The sequence below is a fragment of the Schistocerca gregaria genome, chromosome 6 (assembly GCF_023897955.1).
Source record: "Schistocerca gregaria isolate iqSchGreg1 chromosome 6, iqSchGreg1.2, whole genome shotgun sequence".
Lineage (NCBI taxonomy): Eukaryota > Metazoa > Arthropoda > Insecta > Orthoptera > Acrididae > Schistocerca > Schistocerca gregaria.
The window spans coordinates 48,801,631-48,816,905 of record NC_064925.1 but is presented as its reverse complement, the minus strand read 5'-3'; the positions used below and the strand labels follow the sequence as shown (position 1 = coordinate 48,816,905).

The 15,275-nt window shown below is 42.5% G+C and overlaps 1 long non-coding RNA gene across 1 annotated transcript in view; it reads left to right on the top strand.

The window, feature by feature from the left end:
- The window catches only part of LOC126278614 (uncharacterized), a 47,883-nt gene extending 34,339 nt beyond the window's left edge, over positions 1 to 13,544 (top strand). Inside the window, exons 2-3 of the long non-coding RNA XR_007550731.1 lie at positions 1,470 to 1,540; positions 13,473 to 13,544. This is a non-coding gene — a long non-coding RNA (uncharacterized LOC126278614). The remainder of the gene's footprint in view (positions 1 to 1,469; positions 1,541 to 13,472) is intronic.
- The last annotated feature ends 1,731 nt before the right edge of the window (positions 13,545 to 15,275 follow it).

Genomic DNA, 15,275 nt, shown 5'->3' with positions numbered 1-15,275 from the left:
CACTCATCATCCACACCATTTTTCTTGCTCAGTTTTCTCTGACAGGGCTGGATTCAGTTCACACCATTTTCAGTACCTCTCTGTTAACTCTCTGGCAGTTAGCTCCAATCATTGTTTATGAAACATTATTATAGTCTGGAGGACAGCTGTGCTGCCACAGTCTGAAACAAATTAGGTCTGTATTACTTTATTGCTTTCCTAGATTCAGTCAATCTTTCATAGGTGTAAACTTAGATGAATTGAAACTCATTGCAGTTGCCTTCCATGTTGCCTAGTATTATCTTTATTTTTAAATTGTGGAAGAAATGGCAAAGGCAAAAAATCTCAGATAGAGTTCAGTAGGGATCCTAACGTATGGGTGGAATGGTTCAATGAGCTGAGTGATGAAGATGCTAATAGAGATGGCACTGACTCAGAGACTGAATCAAAGAAAAAAGGAAGTCAAGAGGATACATTTTTTTAGGGAAAGATGGAATAACTAAACGGAAGAAAAATAAATATCCTACCAGTGTTAGAAGCAGATGTTGTAATTTTGTTACGCATTTGCCTAGACCAAAAAAGCAAACTCATATAAAAAAGACAGAAATAGAAATTCTGAATTTGTTCTTGGATGGAAACATAATACCGGATGGACTCCTGTTTCTTCTTCTACCACAGCTGGCAAATCTATCCCTTCACAGAGGACTTCAAAGTACTTTTCCACCTATTTACTCACTTCCCTGAATTTATCAGTTGAATTCGTATTGCATTCTTAATGTTACCACTCTCAGTTTTAATTTCAGCAAACATTGTTTTGACTTTTCTACATACTGATTTAGTCCTTCTGACCATAATTTCTTTTACGATTTCTTCACATTTTTCATGCAGTTATTTCATTTTAGCTTCCCTGTTCCTATTTATTTCATCCCTCAGTGACTTATTTCCCTGAACAGTTCTGTACTTCCTTCTTTTATTGATCAACTGCACTTCTTTGTGTATCAAGTCTTCATGACCAATCTCTTGAATGTCAGCCTACTCTTCACAACAGCTGACGATATTCTTCTGAATGTCAGATGGTATATTGCCAGACTCATACATTCTACACACCAATGGGAATTATTGTTTTGTTGTCACTTCCCCCAATGATTTTAATATTCTGATAGAATGGGCACTTACGACCTAACGCAAAAAATAAGGCAGGTATGGATATGGATATTAGTTGTAGCTTCCAGCAAGGAAATCATGTTATGATGCACATTACATTGTATAGTGATGACAAGACAAGCAATATTAATAGACATTCAGTCTTTGCAGAGATGACATTTATCTGTAGTGATGTATTGTATAAAAATAGTCACGTGTCGATAGGTTTCCAAACCGATGCAATGACTGGCAAATTGCTTTAAATGTAACATAGTATAATCTTATTTAATTTTTGTAGATTTGCTTGTTTGTTGTTCTAGACCTTACACACAAACAATTTATTTCAGGAACAGGAAATACAGCTGGTTGATTGGTGCCCTATACTGGAGGCGGGCAATCTCCACTTTGAGGGATTGAGGTATTTATCATTTTTTAAATTTAACTTTTCCCCTTACATACAGATGTGCCTTTACAAATGCTTGCTGTTTTTCTCCACTCCAGTCCATTTTCCTTATTAGTTCCACTGTTCAAGATCATCACAAGTCACTGTGATTCTGTGTAGACCAAAGTACAATTGACTTGATCACAGTCTTAACCTCTCTTCAAAAGGAGCCTACCAGGATTCTAGGGTTGTATGATGAATTCAGATGCCACTAATTAAAATAATAATTTGGGTATCAGAATGAAAATGTTAGGAAAATTAGTTACAGATTTGCCAGGAAAAAGTAAAAATATTTCTAATTTTCCTCAGCATTGTGGCTTTTTCGAAAACTTCTTTACATAGAGGGCAAGATTCTGTTGTTCCGGAACTCCACTGAACCCATTAACCTGTTTGAATTTAAACTAATAATAAAAGTACAGGTCTGATTTTACTGATTTGGTAATATTTGAGATTTTACAGTATCTGACACCACTCGACTTCAATGGTGAACAATCATTAGTTCATCACTGAAACAGAAAACATGATGATGATGATGATGATGCAAGTGCTGAATTAGACATTGGTCCTCTTGCATGTGGAATTTTCCAAATCTACATTTTTTGTGTGCAATACGACCTACGTGCTGCTACCAGTGTCAGCGTTTTAATCACACTTGCCATTCTTGTTCCAATGCAGCTACACGTGTGACTTGCGGCAGGGATGCCCATGAGGGTGACCGTCCACCTCTGTCTCCTCGTTGTGTGAACTGTTGCGGTGACCATGCAGCATCCTCCCGCGACTGTCCCATCTACAAGGAAGAATGCTGTATCCAAGAAATTCGGGTCGAAGAGAAAGTCTCCACCTCGGCTGCTCGCAAGCTATTCGCTAGTAGGAAGCCCACCTTGCTCCCAGTGGGGATGTACAGTACTGTCCTCGCCTCTCCTCAGACTACTAGGGAGGTAGCGATGCAGACATGTGACCTGACCTTCAGCACTACGGTCGTCTGTTCGGCCAGTGCTAAGATAGCCCGGTCGACGTCTCCTCTTCCTCCCGTCGCCCCTGTGACACAAGCACCTTTATCAGCTTCTGCCAGGACGAAGACACAGAAGTCAGAAGCACGGGCCTTCAAGAAATAACTGTCTTGTGATGACCTTCTACATACCTCAAGCCCTCAGCCATCGACCAATCCTTCCACAAAACGACCTTCCAAAAAGGCTCTTAGGAAGCACAGTTCTCCTTCCCTGCCACGGTGCATTTCTCCTCCTGCGCCCCCCAGCGGTTGCTGCCCCAGGCTGTCATCCATTTCGCCTGGCCGCACCACTGGTAGCCGAACATCTGGCCGTTCACTAGCGGAGGAAGCTCCCCCTTCCGGCCATCTTCACAAGATGGCCGATGAACCTATAGAACAAATGGACGATGACTGTCCGCCTCCTGCTAGCGGCGGCAGTGCTCGCTCGAAGCCGGGCTTCGAAATGAACCCTTCTTGCATCTTCTTCCTCTCACGATGGCACTTGTTCACTGGAATATTTGCAGCATTCGCTCCAACCAAGAGGACTTGAAATTGCTGCTCCGCTTGCATGGTCCACTCGTCGTAGCCCTCCAGGAAACGAAGCTACGCCCATGTGATCAAATTGCCTTGGCACACTACACCTCTGTGTGTTTTGACTTACCACTGTGGCAGGTATTCCGGCTCATGGAGGGGTCATGTTGCTGGTCCGGGATGATATCTACTATGATCCCATCACATTGCACACCAGCCTGCAGGCAGTTGCCGTCCGCATTACTTTCCCCACTTTTACATTTTCCATTTGTACCGTTTACACTCCATCGTCGTCTGCTGTTATCAGGGCAGACATAGTGCAAATTATTGCTCAGCTCCCTGCACCATTTTTGTTAACTGGAGACTTCAGTGCTCACCATCCTCTTTGGGGCTCTCCAGCATCCTGTCTGAGGGGCTCCCTGTTAGCAGACGTTTTCAACCAGCTCAATTATATCTGCCTCAATACTGGTGCCCCTACTTTCCTTTCAGACACCTTTCACACCTATCCCCATTTAGACCTCTCTGTATGTACTACCCAACTTGCATGCCGGTTTGAGTGAGTGGTATGCACTTTTTGATACATATTCGAGGGACCACTTCCCATGTGTTATCCATCTCCTGCATCATACCCCCCTCTCCGTGTTCAACTAGTTGGAACATCTCCAAAGCAGACTGGGGGCTCTTCTCTTCCAGGGCGACGTTTCAGGATCAAACCTTCACAAGCTGTGATAGTCAGGCCGCACAACTCACGGAAGTCATTCTCACTGCTGCTGAGTATTCCATCCCTGACACTACTTCTTCTCCACGCCGCGTACCGGTCCCCTGGTGGACCACAGCATGTAGAGATGCCTTACGTGCTCGTCGACGTGCTTTATGCACCTTTAAACGCCACCCTACAGTGGCGAAATGTATCAATTATAAAAGATTACGTGCACAGTGTTGTCGTATTTTTAAAGAAAGCAAGAAATCCAGCTGGGCTGCTTTCACAAGCACCTTCAACAGTTTTTCTCCTTCTTCTGTTGTCTGGGGTAGCCTGCACCGTCTATCTGGCACTAAGGTCCACTCACCAGTTCCTGGCTTGACGGTCGAGAATGACGTCCTTGTGGCCCCTCAGGATGTCTCCAATGCCTTCGGCCGCCTTTTCGCAGAGGTTTCGAGCTCCACTCATTACCCCCCCCCTGCCTTCCTCCCACGAAAACAGGCAGAGGAGGCTCGGCCACCTAATTTCCACTCCTCGAATTGTGAAAACTACAATGCCCCATTCACCATGCGGGGGAACTCGAAAATGCACTTGCCCAGTCACGGTCCTCCGCTCCGGGGCCTGATTCTATTCATATTCAGATGCTGAAGAACCTTTCTCCTGCGGGTAAAGGTTTCCTTCTTCATACTTACAATAGCATCTGGATTGAGGGACATTTTCCCGCATGCTGGCGCGAGTCTATTGTTGTACCGATTCCTAAGCCGGGGAGGAACAAGCACTTGCCTTCCAGTTATCGACCCATCTCGCTTACCAGCTGTGTCTGTAAGGTGATGGAGCGAATGGTTACCTCTCCTTTGGTTTGGCTGTTCGAATCTCGACGCCTACTTACCAATATACAATGTGGATTTCGTAGGCGCCGCTCTGCTGTTGACCATCTGGTTACCTTGTCGACCTTCATTATGAATAACTTCTTGCGGAAGCGTCCATCCGTGGCTGTGTTCTTTGATATGGAGAAGGCTTATGACACCTGTTGGAGGGCGGGCATTCTCCGCACCATGCATACATGGGGCTTACACGGTCGCCTGTCTCTTTTTATTCGTTCCTTTTTAATGGATCGACAGTTCAGGGTACGTGTAGGTTCTTTCCTGTCAGACACCTTTCGTCAGGATAATGGGGTGCCACAGTGCTCAGTTTTGAGCGTCGCTCTCTTCGCCATAGCGATCAATCGAATAATGGATTGCCTCCCAGATGATGTCTCAGGCTCCCTGTTCGTGGACGATTTTGCCATCTATTGCAGCACGCAACGTACATGTTTCCTGGAGCGCTGTCTTCAGCGTTCTCTTGACCGTCTTTATTCCTGGAATGTCGCCAATGGCTTCCGTTTTTCTTCCGACAAAACAGTCAGTATTAACTTCTGGCGCTACAAAGTGTGTCTCCCAGCGTCCTTATGACTCGGCCCCGTTGCTCTCCCATTCATGGAGACAACAAAATTTGTAGGTCTTACATTTGACAGGAAACTTAGTTGGTCTCCACATGCGTCATATTTGGCTGCCCGTTGTACCCGTTCTCTAAACATCCTCCGTGTTCTCAGTGGCACGTCGTGGGGAGCGGATCGAACCATCCTACTTCGCCTTTATCGGTCGATCGTCCACTCCAAGCTGGATTATGGGTGCTTTGTATACTCCTCTGCACGGCCGTCCATCTTACGCCGCCTCAACTCCATACAACATCGGGATTTACGGCTTGCGATTGGAGCGTTTTATACTAGTCCCGCCGAGAGTCTTCATGCTGAAGCCGGTGAATTGCCACTCGCCTACCGGCGCAATATACTTCTTTGTCGTTACGCCTGTCGGCTTCTGTCAATGCCCGACCACCCATCGTATCGTTCCTTTTTTGACGACTCTCTCGACCGTCAATACGGGTTGTATGTCTCTGCCCTGCTACCCCCTGGAGTTAGCTTTCGTCATCTCCTTCAACACCTTGATTTTTCACTCCCTGCAACCTTTAGAGTGGGCGAGAGCCACACGCCACCTTGGCTCCAGGCTCAGGTTCGTGTTCACCTTGACCTCCACTCACTCCCAAAGGAGGTTACCCCCGGTTCAGTAAACCACTCCCGATTTGTCGAACTTTGTTCGAAGTTCATTAATATGACTTTCACTTATACAGATGGCTCTGAGACCAATGACGGGGTCGGGTGTTCATTTATTGTCGGTGCACAAAGTTTCAAATACCGGCTACATGGCCATTGTTCGGTCTTCACAGCTGAGCTCTTTGCCCTCTACCAGGCTGTTCTTTACGTCTGCCACCACCGACATTCTGCTTATGTCATCTGCTCCGATTCTCTGAGCACCATCCAGAGCCTCAGTCATCCGTATCCGGTTCACCCTTTCGTGCACCGGATCCAACGCTCTCTTCAGCAGCTGGTGGACGACAGGTCTGCAGTTAGCTTTATGTGGGTTCTTGGCCATGTCGGTATCCCTGGGAACGAAGCTGTAGATGCCGCGGCCAAGGCTGCGGTCCTCCAGCCTCGGACGGCTTCTTGTTGTGTCCCTTCATCAGATTGTAGTACGCTCATTTGTCAGTGCAATTTATCGCTGTGGCATGCCGATTGGGCTGCACTTACGGACCACAAGCTTCGGCCCATGAAACCTCTTCCCGCAGCTTGGACGTCCTCCTCACCTCCTACTTGGCGGGAGGAGGTCGTTTTGGCTCGGCTACGAATTGGACACTGCCGGTTCAGCCATCGCCATCTGCTGATGGCAGCGCCGGCGCCGTTCTGTCCATGTGGACAATTGCTGACAGTCCGCCACATTTTAACATCCTGTCCAGATTTTACTACGCTGCGTCTTGATCTTGGCCTTCCATGTACTCTGGATGCCATTTTAGCGGATGACCCAGGAGCTGCTGCTCGCGTTCTTTGCTTTATCAACTTGATACACCTGTCTAAGGACGTTTCATTATGCTGTAGTTTTTTAATCCTATGCCTCTTAATATGTCTTTTATAGTGTTGACCCTTTTAGTTGCTGTTTTAATCATTCCTAAATTAGTCAGGGCGCTAATGACCATTGTAGTCGTGAGCCCAAAAACCACAAAAAAAATCATTATTAGTGTTATGACATGTTGTGTGTGATAGTGAGTGACAATCTCCATGCTCAATTGAAGAACACTTCAATTGCAGCACAATTTCACAATGAAGTTTTGTTTGGACAGCCAGTGATGTATCATCTGTGGACACTTGAGAGTAGGAAAAACAAAGTCTACTGTCATAATACAAGTTTGGAGGGAAGCCTCATCCTGAGACACTATTACAAGAGGTGTTCACACGGTGTGAAGGTGATAAGGGGATGGTGGTGGAGGGGGGAAGGTAAGAGGATGGGGGCGGGGCAGCACACTGTTTAGTATACAATGATGCAGTGCAGTGGCAGTGTGGTGTAGAATGGAGCATCTGTGCTGGTCTGGGCTAGATGAGATTTAGCCAACACCTGGAGTGGAACTGAGTAAACAATGGAATGTACATTACCACATCATGTTCAGATGGCATGTGTTTCCTTGATAGCTCTGCCCTCTGTTTCCTGATGAGTGCACTCTGCAGAAATGTGGCTAGTGCCCCTGGTGGCACATGTAACTCTTCGTGTATCAACAAATCGTTTCTATACTGCATCATGTTCACAATGTGGATGTCCTTGTGGTATTCGTAAGTACACACTAGTGGAGAGAGACATCTGTGGGCTGAGGGTTGACAAACCGTCAGCGTGAAGCCATTGTGCTGGTAGCATAACAGTCACCTTGCAGTCCGTACACAATTATCGCAAAGGAGGTGATGAAATATGATTCAAAACATTAAAAATTTTAAGTTTGGAACAACACACAAACCTATACATATGAATGGGGTGGATAAAGTTACACACTCCCAAAAAATAGTCTATTTTGTTGTTTACAACAAAATTATAATTGAATACGGTATATTAATTATCAGGGATACACATCCCTTAATGCATTCATAAATCAAACATATTTTAAAATTGTAGCTAAGCCTACACAAGACTTAAGTGGCATTGGATACCATTGTAAACTATTGTTTGAGGTCATCAGACTTAGATAAAAATAAAAACCATAGGTTGAGCACTTCTGTATACTGTGTGTTTCATGTGAATTAAACAGAGAACTGACTCGTGGAGATAACATCTTGGACCTACTGCTAACAAACAGACCCAAACTTTTCGACTCTGTAAGTGCAGAACAGGGAATCAGTGATCATAAGGCCATTGCAGCATCCCTCAATATAGAAGTTAATAGGAATATAAAAAAAAGGGAGGAAGGTTTATCTGTTTAGCAAGAGTAGTAGAACGCAGATTTCAGACTACCTAACAGGTCAAAATGAAAATTTCTGTTCCAACACTGACAATGTTGAGTGTTTATGGAAAAAGTTCAAGGCAATCGTAAAATGCATTTTAGACAGGTACGTGCCGAGTAAAGCTGTGAGGGATGGGAAAAACCCACCATGGTTCAACAACAAAGTTAGGAAACTACTGCAAAAGCAAAGATCTTTACTCCAAATGTAAACGCAGCCAAAACCTCTCAGACAAACAGAAGCTAAACAATGTCAAAGGTAGTGTAAGGAGGGTTATGCGTGATGCGTTCAGTGAATTCGAAAGTAAAATTCTATGTACCGACTTGACAGAAAATCCTAGGAAGTTGTGGTCTTAGGTTAAATCAGTAAGTGGCTCAAAACAGCATATACAGACACTCCATAATGATGATGGCATTGAAACAGAGGATGACACATGTAAAGCTGAAATACTAAACACCTTTCTCTAAAGCTGTTTCACAGAGGAAGACTGCATTGCAGTTCCTTCTCTAAATCCTCGCACAAATGAAAAAATGGCTGACATCAAAATAAGTGTCCAAGGAATAGAAAAGCAACTGCAATCACTCATCAGATGAAATTCTACTGAACCTGATGGGATACCAGTTCAATTCTACTCAGAGTACGCGAAAGAACTAGCCCCCCTTCTAACAGCTTGTTTTCGGGAACCCAGAATGTACTGTGTCGGAATCAACATGGATTCTGGAAACAGCGATCGCAAGAGACCCAACTCGCTTTATTTGTTCATGAGACCCAGAAAATATTAGATACAGGCTCCCAGGTAGATGCTAGTTTCCTTGACTTCCGCACTGTCGCATGATAAACAAAGTAACAGCCTACGGAATATCAGACCAGATCGGGTTGATGGAGGAGATAGAGAATATCAAAAGAAGAGCGGCGTGTTTTGTCACAGGGTTATTTGGTAACCGTGATAGTGTTATGGAGATGTTTAGCAAACTCCAGTGGCAGACTCTGCAAGAGAGGCGCTCTGCATCGCGGTGTAGATTGCTCGCCAGGTTCCGAGAGGGAGCGTTTTTGTATGAGGCATTGAATATATTGCTTCCCCCTACTTCTACCTCCTGAGGAGATCACGAATGTAAAACTAGAGAGATTCGAGCTCTCACAGAGGCTTTGAGACAGTTGTTCTTCCCGCGAACCATATGTAACTGGAACAGAAAAAGGAGGTAATGACAGTGGCACGTAAAGTGCCCTCCGCCACACACTGCTGGGAGGCTTGTGGAGTATAAACATAGATGTAGGTGTAGATGTAGATCCTTTTATAAATGAGTTGTATTACATGTATTTAGTTAAATATTGCCCAGTGCCTGTTTATCATTGGATGTGAAAGATTGAGACATATTTCAAAACAGATTTGAGTGTTTATACTAATTAGATCAAGTATTTCTAGTAATTAGTAAAAAGTTTTAAAAATTTGATAGAAGATAAAGAGAAGTAAGAACAAACAGTTTTCTCTGAAGTAAAGTCATTAAAAGTGGTATACCTTCTGTAATATCTCCTTGGACAGCTGTAACATTCATAGCTCTGTAGCACAGCATGTTAACAGTGATTGTAAAAATATCCTAACTGAAAGAGACTTGAGGTATGTGTCACACCTTGTCAGTGACATTTTTTTTCAAACTTAACATGAATTTGTGTACTTAGTGGATGTCATGCCACACATGGGCAGTTTTTTTTTAACCCACCACAGTGACAAAATTTCTGTAGAGCTCAAAAGGCCTCTGGTGTCTTCTGTATATTGCTGCTGTAGTTTCCATCATGGTTTGGCTGCTTCCATTATTGAACTAGGTTTATTGAGTTTAGTGAGACATGAGTTTTGGATTTTTCTAGGGTCGTGTCATTGTATAAAGACTGGACAGGTATTGTGCAAAGATTTAGTCCCTTCATTTAACCATCTAGGCATCTTAACACCAAAAAGTCCTTAAGTGTGAAAGAGTGACCTGTGAGTCACTGCTATAAGTAGTGGCATATTGTCAGAGGTGGGTATTCAGTTAAGATAAGAAGTAAGGGAGGTAGAAAGGAATGAGAGACGACTAAGGTTGAATATCCTGTCACCAGTCGGGTCATTTGAAATGGAACTCTATCTTGGACTGAGAGAGGATGTTCAAGAAAGTCAGTCTTGTGCTTGCCTCTAGTGATTTAGCCGAAGTTTGACATAATATAGGCACCTCTTCAATAAGGCATGTAATGATTATGGATCGATTTTGTGGTTTGGTCACAAGGAGGGATCAAGTGCTTGATGATCCTGTCTCACAGCTGTGGGTTAGGCAGGAGAGAGTAGAGGACAAGTATTAGTGTACATCATGCAAAGTTAGTAACCATGTAGCTACAATTGAAAGGTTGACAAAAGAAAATCTAATGGGAACTGGGAAAGAGTAACAAGTAAAAAGGAAAATGAAAAAATATAGAAATCACATCAGCAATTCAGGTTAACAAAGAGTTTGGCTTGTTGCCTGGAATAAGTGGCTATCAAATTTGTTAAAATGGAATGCAGCAGACTCATTGGAATATCATTAATGTTTGTCATAAACATTAGAAAATAGAAAGAAAAGAATCTTGCGGCTTGATAACAGCCACTGGAGATGTGCGAGACACACAGTAGAGAAAAAAAAAATGTAGGTGTAGAGTCCCATATTTGTAATGGTCATGAAATAAAGTGCCACACTTAACCACGTTTCAGAGAATAACATGCCTTGAGCAAATTCTCTAATGGGATGTTCAGGTTCTTACAGGAGGAGGTACAGTGTGTTTTAGTTAATAAATTAATCACAGCTTTAAAAATGACGTGAATGGATTGTAGCATGCAACAGGCCTCACTAGTCTGTGTTTCATTGCGGTTTAGCAGCACAATGACCAGTTGTTGCCTTTGACTGTAGGTTGGACTAATATCTGTGATGCAACTCTTGCTCCAATTATTAAATGAGATTTCTTATAATTCCACTGGAAGTAAGATGGATCAATCAGAGTGATTATAAACACACCCAGTGAGGTCACTAGGCACAACAGAGGATGGCATGTAGTGATAAATGTGTCAACACCAGGCCAAGTGGCTAAAAACCAACAGCAGATGAAAGGGCAGCAAAAGTCAACCTCAGCTCCTATTGTATGTACTCGCTGAAGAGTGTTACGTAGTGTCTGGAGGACATATTTATTGTGAGCTTAGAAAATTTAGCTATTCATGAACACTGATTTGGACTCTGTTTTCCCTAACCACTGCTGTTTGGCTTGCATGCAGACATGTCTGTTTTCCTAATGTGGGCAGCCCTCATCCTCTATTCAACTGCATGTAGTGCCTACTGTGAGTGCACTCTCAGCTTTGTGTGCATGGAATGTGTGTTCCATATAAGAGGATTCGTAGCCTGGCAATGTTAGTGTTCTCCAGCACTAATGTTAGAGTTGTTGGTAAATTTTGAGAGTGCTTCAACTTCCAAGATGTATCTGCCTCTAGGAAATCTTGTTTATGTTTGGTTTAAGAAGAGCAGTGATCTGTTATTTTCTGAGAATTATTTGTACTTAACGGATGTTAAGTAAATCCATTTATGTTCAAACAGCAAACCTACAATAGGGTTATACTAACCATGTTCTACAGTTAAGAAGGATTGTGAGTGATGCACTAGAAGAGCTTCTCAGAGGATGTGTAACAGGGACAGACAAGCACACATAGTTCTCTGTAGAGTCAAATTTCACCACCACCACCGCCGCCGCTTCCCTCTGCTCCTAAACTGGTGATGCCTTGATGCCTCATAATGTGCTCTATCAACCTCTCTCTTATTTACTCAAGTTGTAACAGAAATTTCTTCTTCAACCAATTCCGTTCAGTACCTCTTCATTATGTACACAATCTACCCATCTGAATCTTCACCATTCTTCAGTAGCACCACATTTCAAAAGCTTCTACTCTGCTATTGTCTATGTTTCTGCCATACTTTACTACACTCAAGACGAATACCTGCATTAGAGACTTCCTAATGCTTAACTCTAAATTCTGAAGGTGGCAGGGGTAAAAGATAGGGAGCGGAAGGCTATTTACAATTTGTACAGAAACCAGATGGCAGTTACAAGAGTTGAGGGACATGAAAGGGAAGCAGTGGTTGGGAAGGGAGTGAGACAGTGCTGTAGCCTCTCACTGATGTTATTCAATCTGTATATTGAGCAAGCAGTAAAGGAAATGACACAGCAAACGACTTGGAAGAGCAGTTGAACAGAATGGATAGTGTCTTGAAAGGAGGATATAAGATGAACATCAACAAGAGCAAAACGAGGATAATGGAATGTAGTCGAATTAAGTCTGGTGATGCTGAGGGAATTAGATTAGGAAATGAGACACTTAAAGTAGCAAAGGTGTTTTGCTATTTGTGGAGCAAAATAACTGATGATGGTCGAAGTAGAGTGGATATAAAATGTAGACTGGCAATGGCAAGGAAAGCATTTCTGGAGAGGAGATATTTTTTAACATTGAGTATAGATATAAGTGTCAGGAAGTCATTTCTGAAAGTATATGTATGGAGTGTAGCCATGTATGGAAGTGAAACATGGACGATAAATAGTTTGGACAAGAAGAGAATAGAAGCTTTTGAAATGTGGTGCTACAGAAGAATGCTGAATATTAGATCGGTAGATCACATAACTAATGAGGAAGTATTGAATAGGATTGGGGAGAAGAGGAATTTGTGGCACAACTTGACTAGAAGAAGGGATTGGTTAGTAGGACATGTTTTGAGGCATCAAGGGATCACAAATTTAGTATTGGAGGGCAGTGTAGTGGGTAAAAATCATAGAGGGAGATCAAGAGGTGACTACACTAAGCAGATCAGAAGGATGTGGGTTGCAGTGGGTCCTGGGAGACGAAGAAGCTTGCACAGGATAGAGTAGCATGGAGAGCTGCATCAGACCAGTCTCAGGACTGAAGACCACAAGAACAACATACCACTTTACATTTGACTACTGCAATGGCTGCAAGAAACAGGTACATTTACATGTATGAGGATAATGAGTGCTACATGGACATGTCTCACTCCTGACTTTGAAGAGAATGTCCATCATCATTCAGAAGAAAACCCAATGAAAAGTACTCAAAACATTGTATGGGCCTTGGGGTGCTACTTGCCCCATAGGTCTGAGGTAAATGTTTATACAGTTTATGTACCCTAAAGCAGGAGATATGAAATTTCTACAGTCCTCAAACAGAGTTTTGTAACTATTAAGTTTTAGTGAAAATTTCTTAAATCATTTTTTTTTTCTTTAAATTGCATGCAGTTTAATGTAAAGTAATACACAGATGTAATTCATTTTTTATGGTCATTAGGTACTTCCGAGGCAGTGTAATGAGATATGTGACTGCAGCTGTGAAGGCTAGAGTTGGCCAGGGCCAGAGTTGCAGTCACGTCAGACTCACCGATGGCAACACTTGCCATCTCCTCGGCGAGTTGCGGGATGATAATAATCGTAAGTATTTCAAAGGTTAAATATATCGTCAGTCAACAGTGTTTTTTAGAAATTCCTACATTTGGACCTTCATTTCTTCTTGTATTTAAGTTTGTATTTCATTTTTTTCTTTTTTCTGCCTGTAGTTAATTGGCATCACCAATCATATAATGACTTCTGATGAACTAAAAAAATTACAGGGGATAAATTTGGAAATGCTGAATAAGCAGAACAATAAACAGGTATCTGCATGTTCTGTAATAAATACACCTTCACAGCAGTAGCATCCTGATTGCGGGTCAGGATCAGAGTAACCTGATTTTAAGTTGCAATTGTGTGGCAGGCTCATCAATTTCTTTGTGTTGGAGTGTGAAATTATGGGGTGGAAACCTTCCAGGCTAGGAAATGTGTTCAAAAAGGAAGAGGAAACTCTGACCAATACCTGAGATGAGACAAAAGTTTAGGATAAGAAATTGGCATTAATCTCATGAGGCAGCAACATACTGTACAAGAGGTGATCAAAAAGTAATGGGGATTTTTTAATTTCACAGGTGTCATGTATCATATTTCCAATTTTTTATCTCTTACGTATGTATGTTCCTGATGTGTTTCTAGTTTTAGTTCTTTGAATATTTAGTTTCTTGTTGACAATTGAGATGGTTATACATCTTTTTTTTAGTTCTGGACAAAATTTTACTTGATAGAAAGATGAATCAAGGAATATGCATTAAAATTTGCTTAAAAATGGAATAATGTACTATGAGTGTGAAAAGAGTTCACGACTTTCCAGAATGAGATTTTCACTCTGCAGCAGTGTGTGTGTGTTTGTGTGTGTGTGTGTGTGTGTGTGTGTGTGTGTGTGTGTGCTGATATGAAACTTCCTGGCAGATTAAAATTGTGTGCCAGACCGAGACTTGAACTCGTCACATGCCTTTCGTGGGCAAGTGCTCTACTGCAGGTAATGAAGACAATGAAAACTGTGGATTCCCTAGCACACCAATTGCAGTAGACATTGTGGAAGAAGTGAAGAAAAAAAATGATTCTGGAGAATTTGAGGGACTGCTGATGACCCTGGCATATCCTTTGGCTCATGGCAAGCAAATTTTTTGATATGTTAGGCAAGAAACATGCAGCAGCAAATTTTTTTCCAACATTGTGGAACTTTTGCTAAAAAAGATATTGCATAGACATTGTTCAGGAACTGCTGAATGAAGTCAACAATTGTCCAGCACATTCAAAGAAGGGTGTGACAGGTTACAAAATGTGGGTATATGGTTATGAAATTGAAACGGAGGACAAATTGTTCCCATGGAAACTGTCTGAAGACCCAAGACAGAAAGAATTCTAAAAGTTTGAGCTCATGTGAAGGTTCTCCTCATTGTTTTCTTAGATCGAAATGGGATAGTTGATAATGATTTCCTGCCTTATGGTCATATGGTCAGTAAGGCACTACTTGGCAGTTATGCACCATTTTTGTAGAGCAATCTGAAGAAAATGACGAGAATTGCGCCAAAACTACTTGTGAAGATAGCATCGTGATAATGTTCCCACTTGCACTTCAATGCTTGTCCGTGATTTTTGGGCAAAAGATAAAACTGTTATAGTGTCTCAGCCATCATATTGTCCAGATGTGGCTGCCTGTGACATCTTCCTTTTCCTGAAGTACAGAGAACCATGAAAGAAT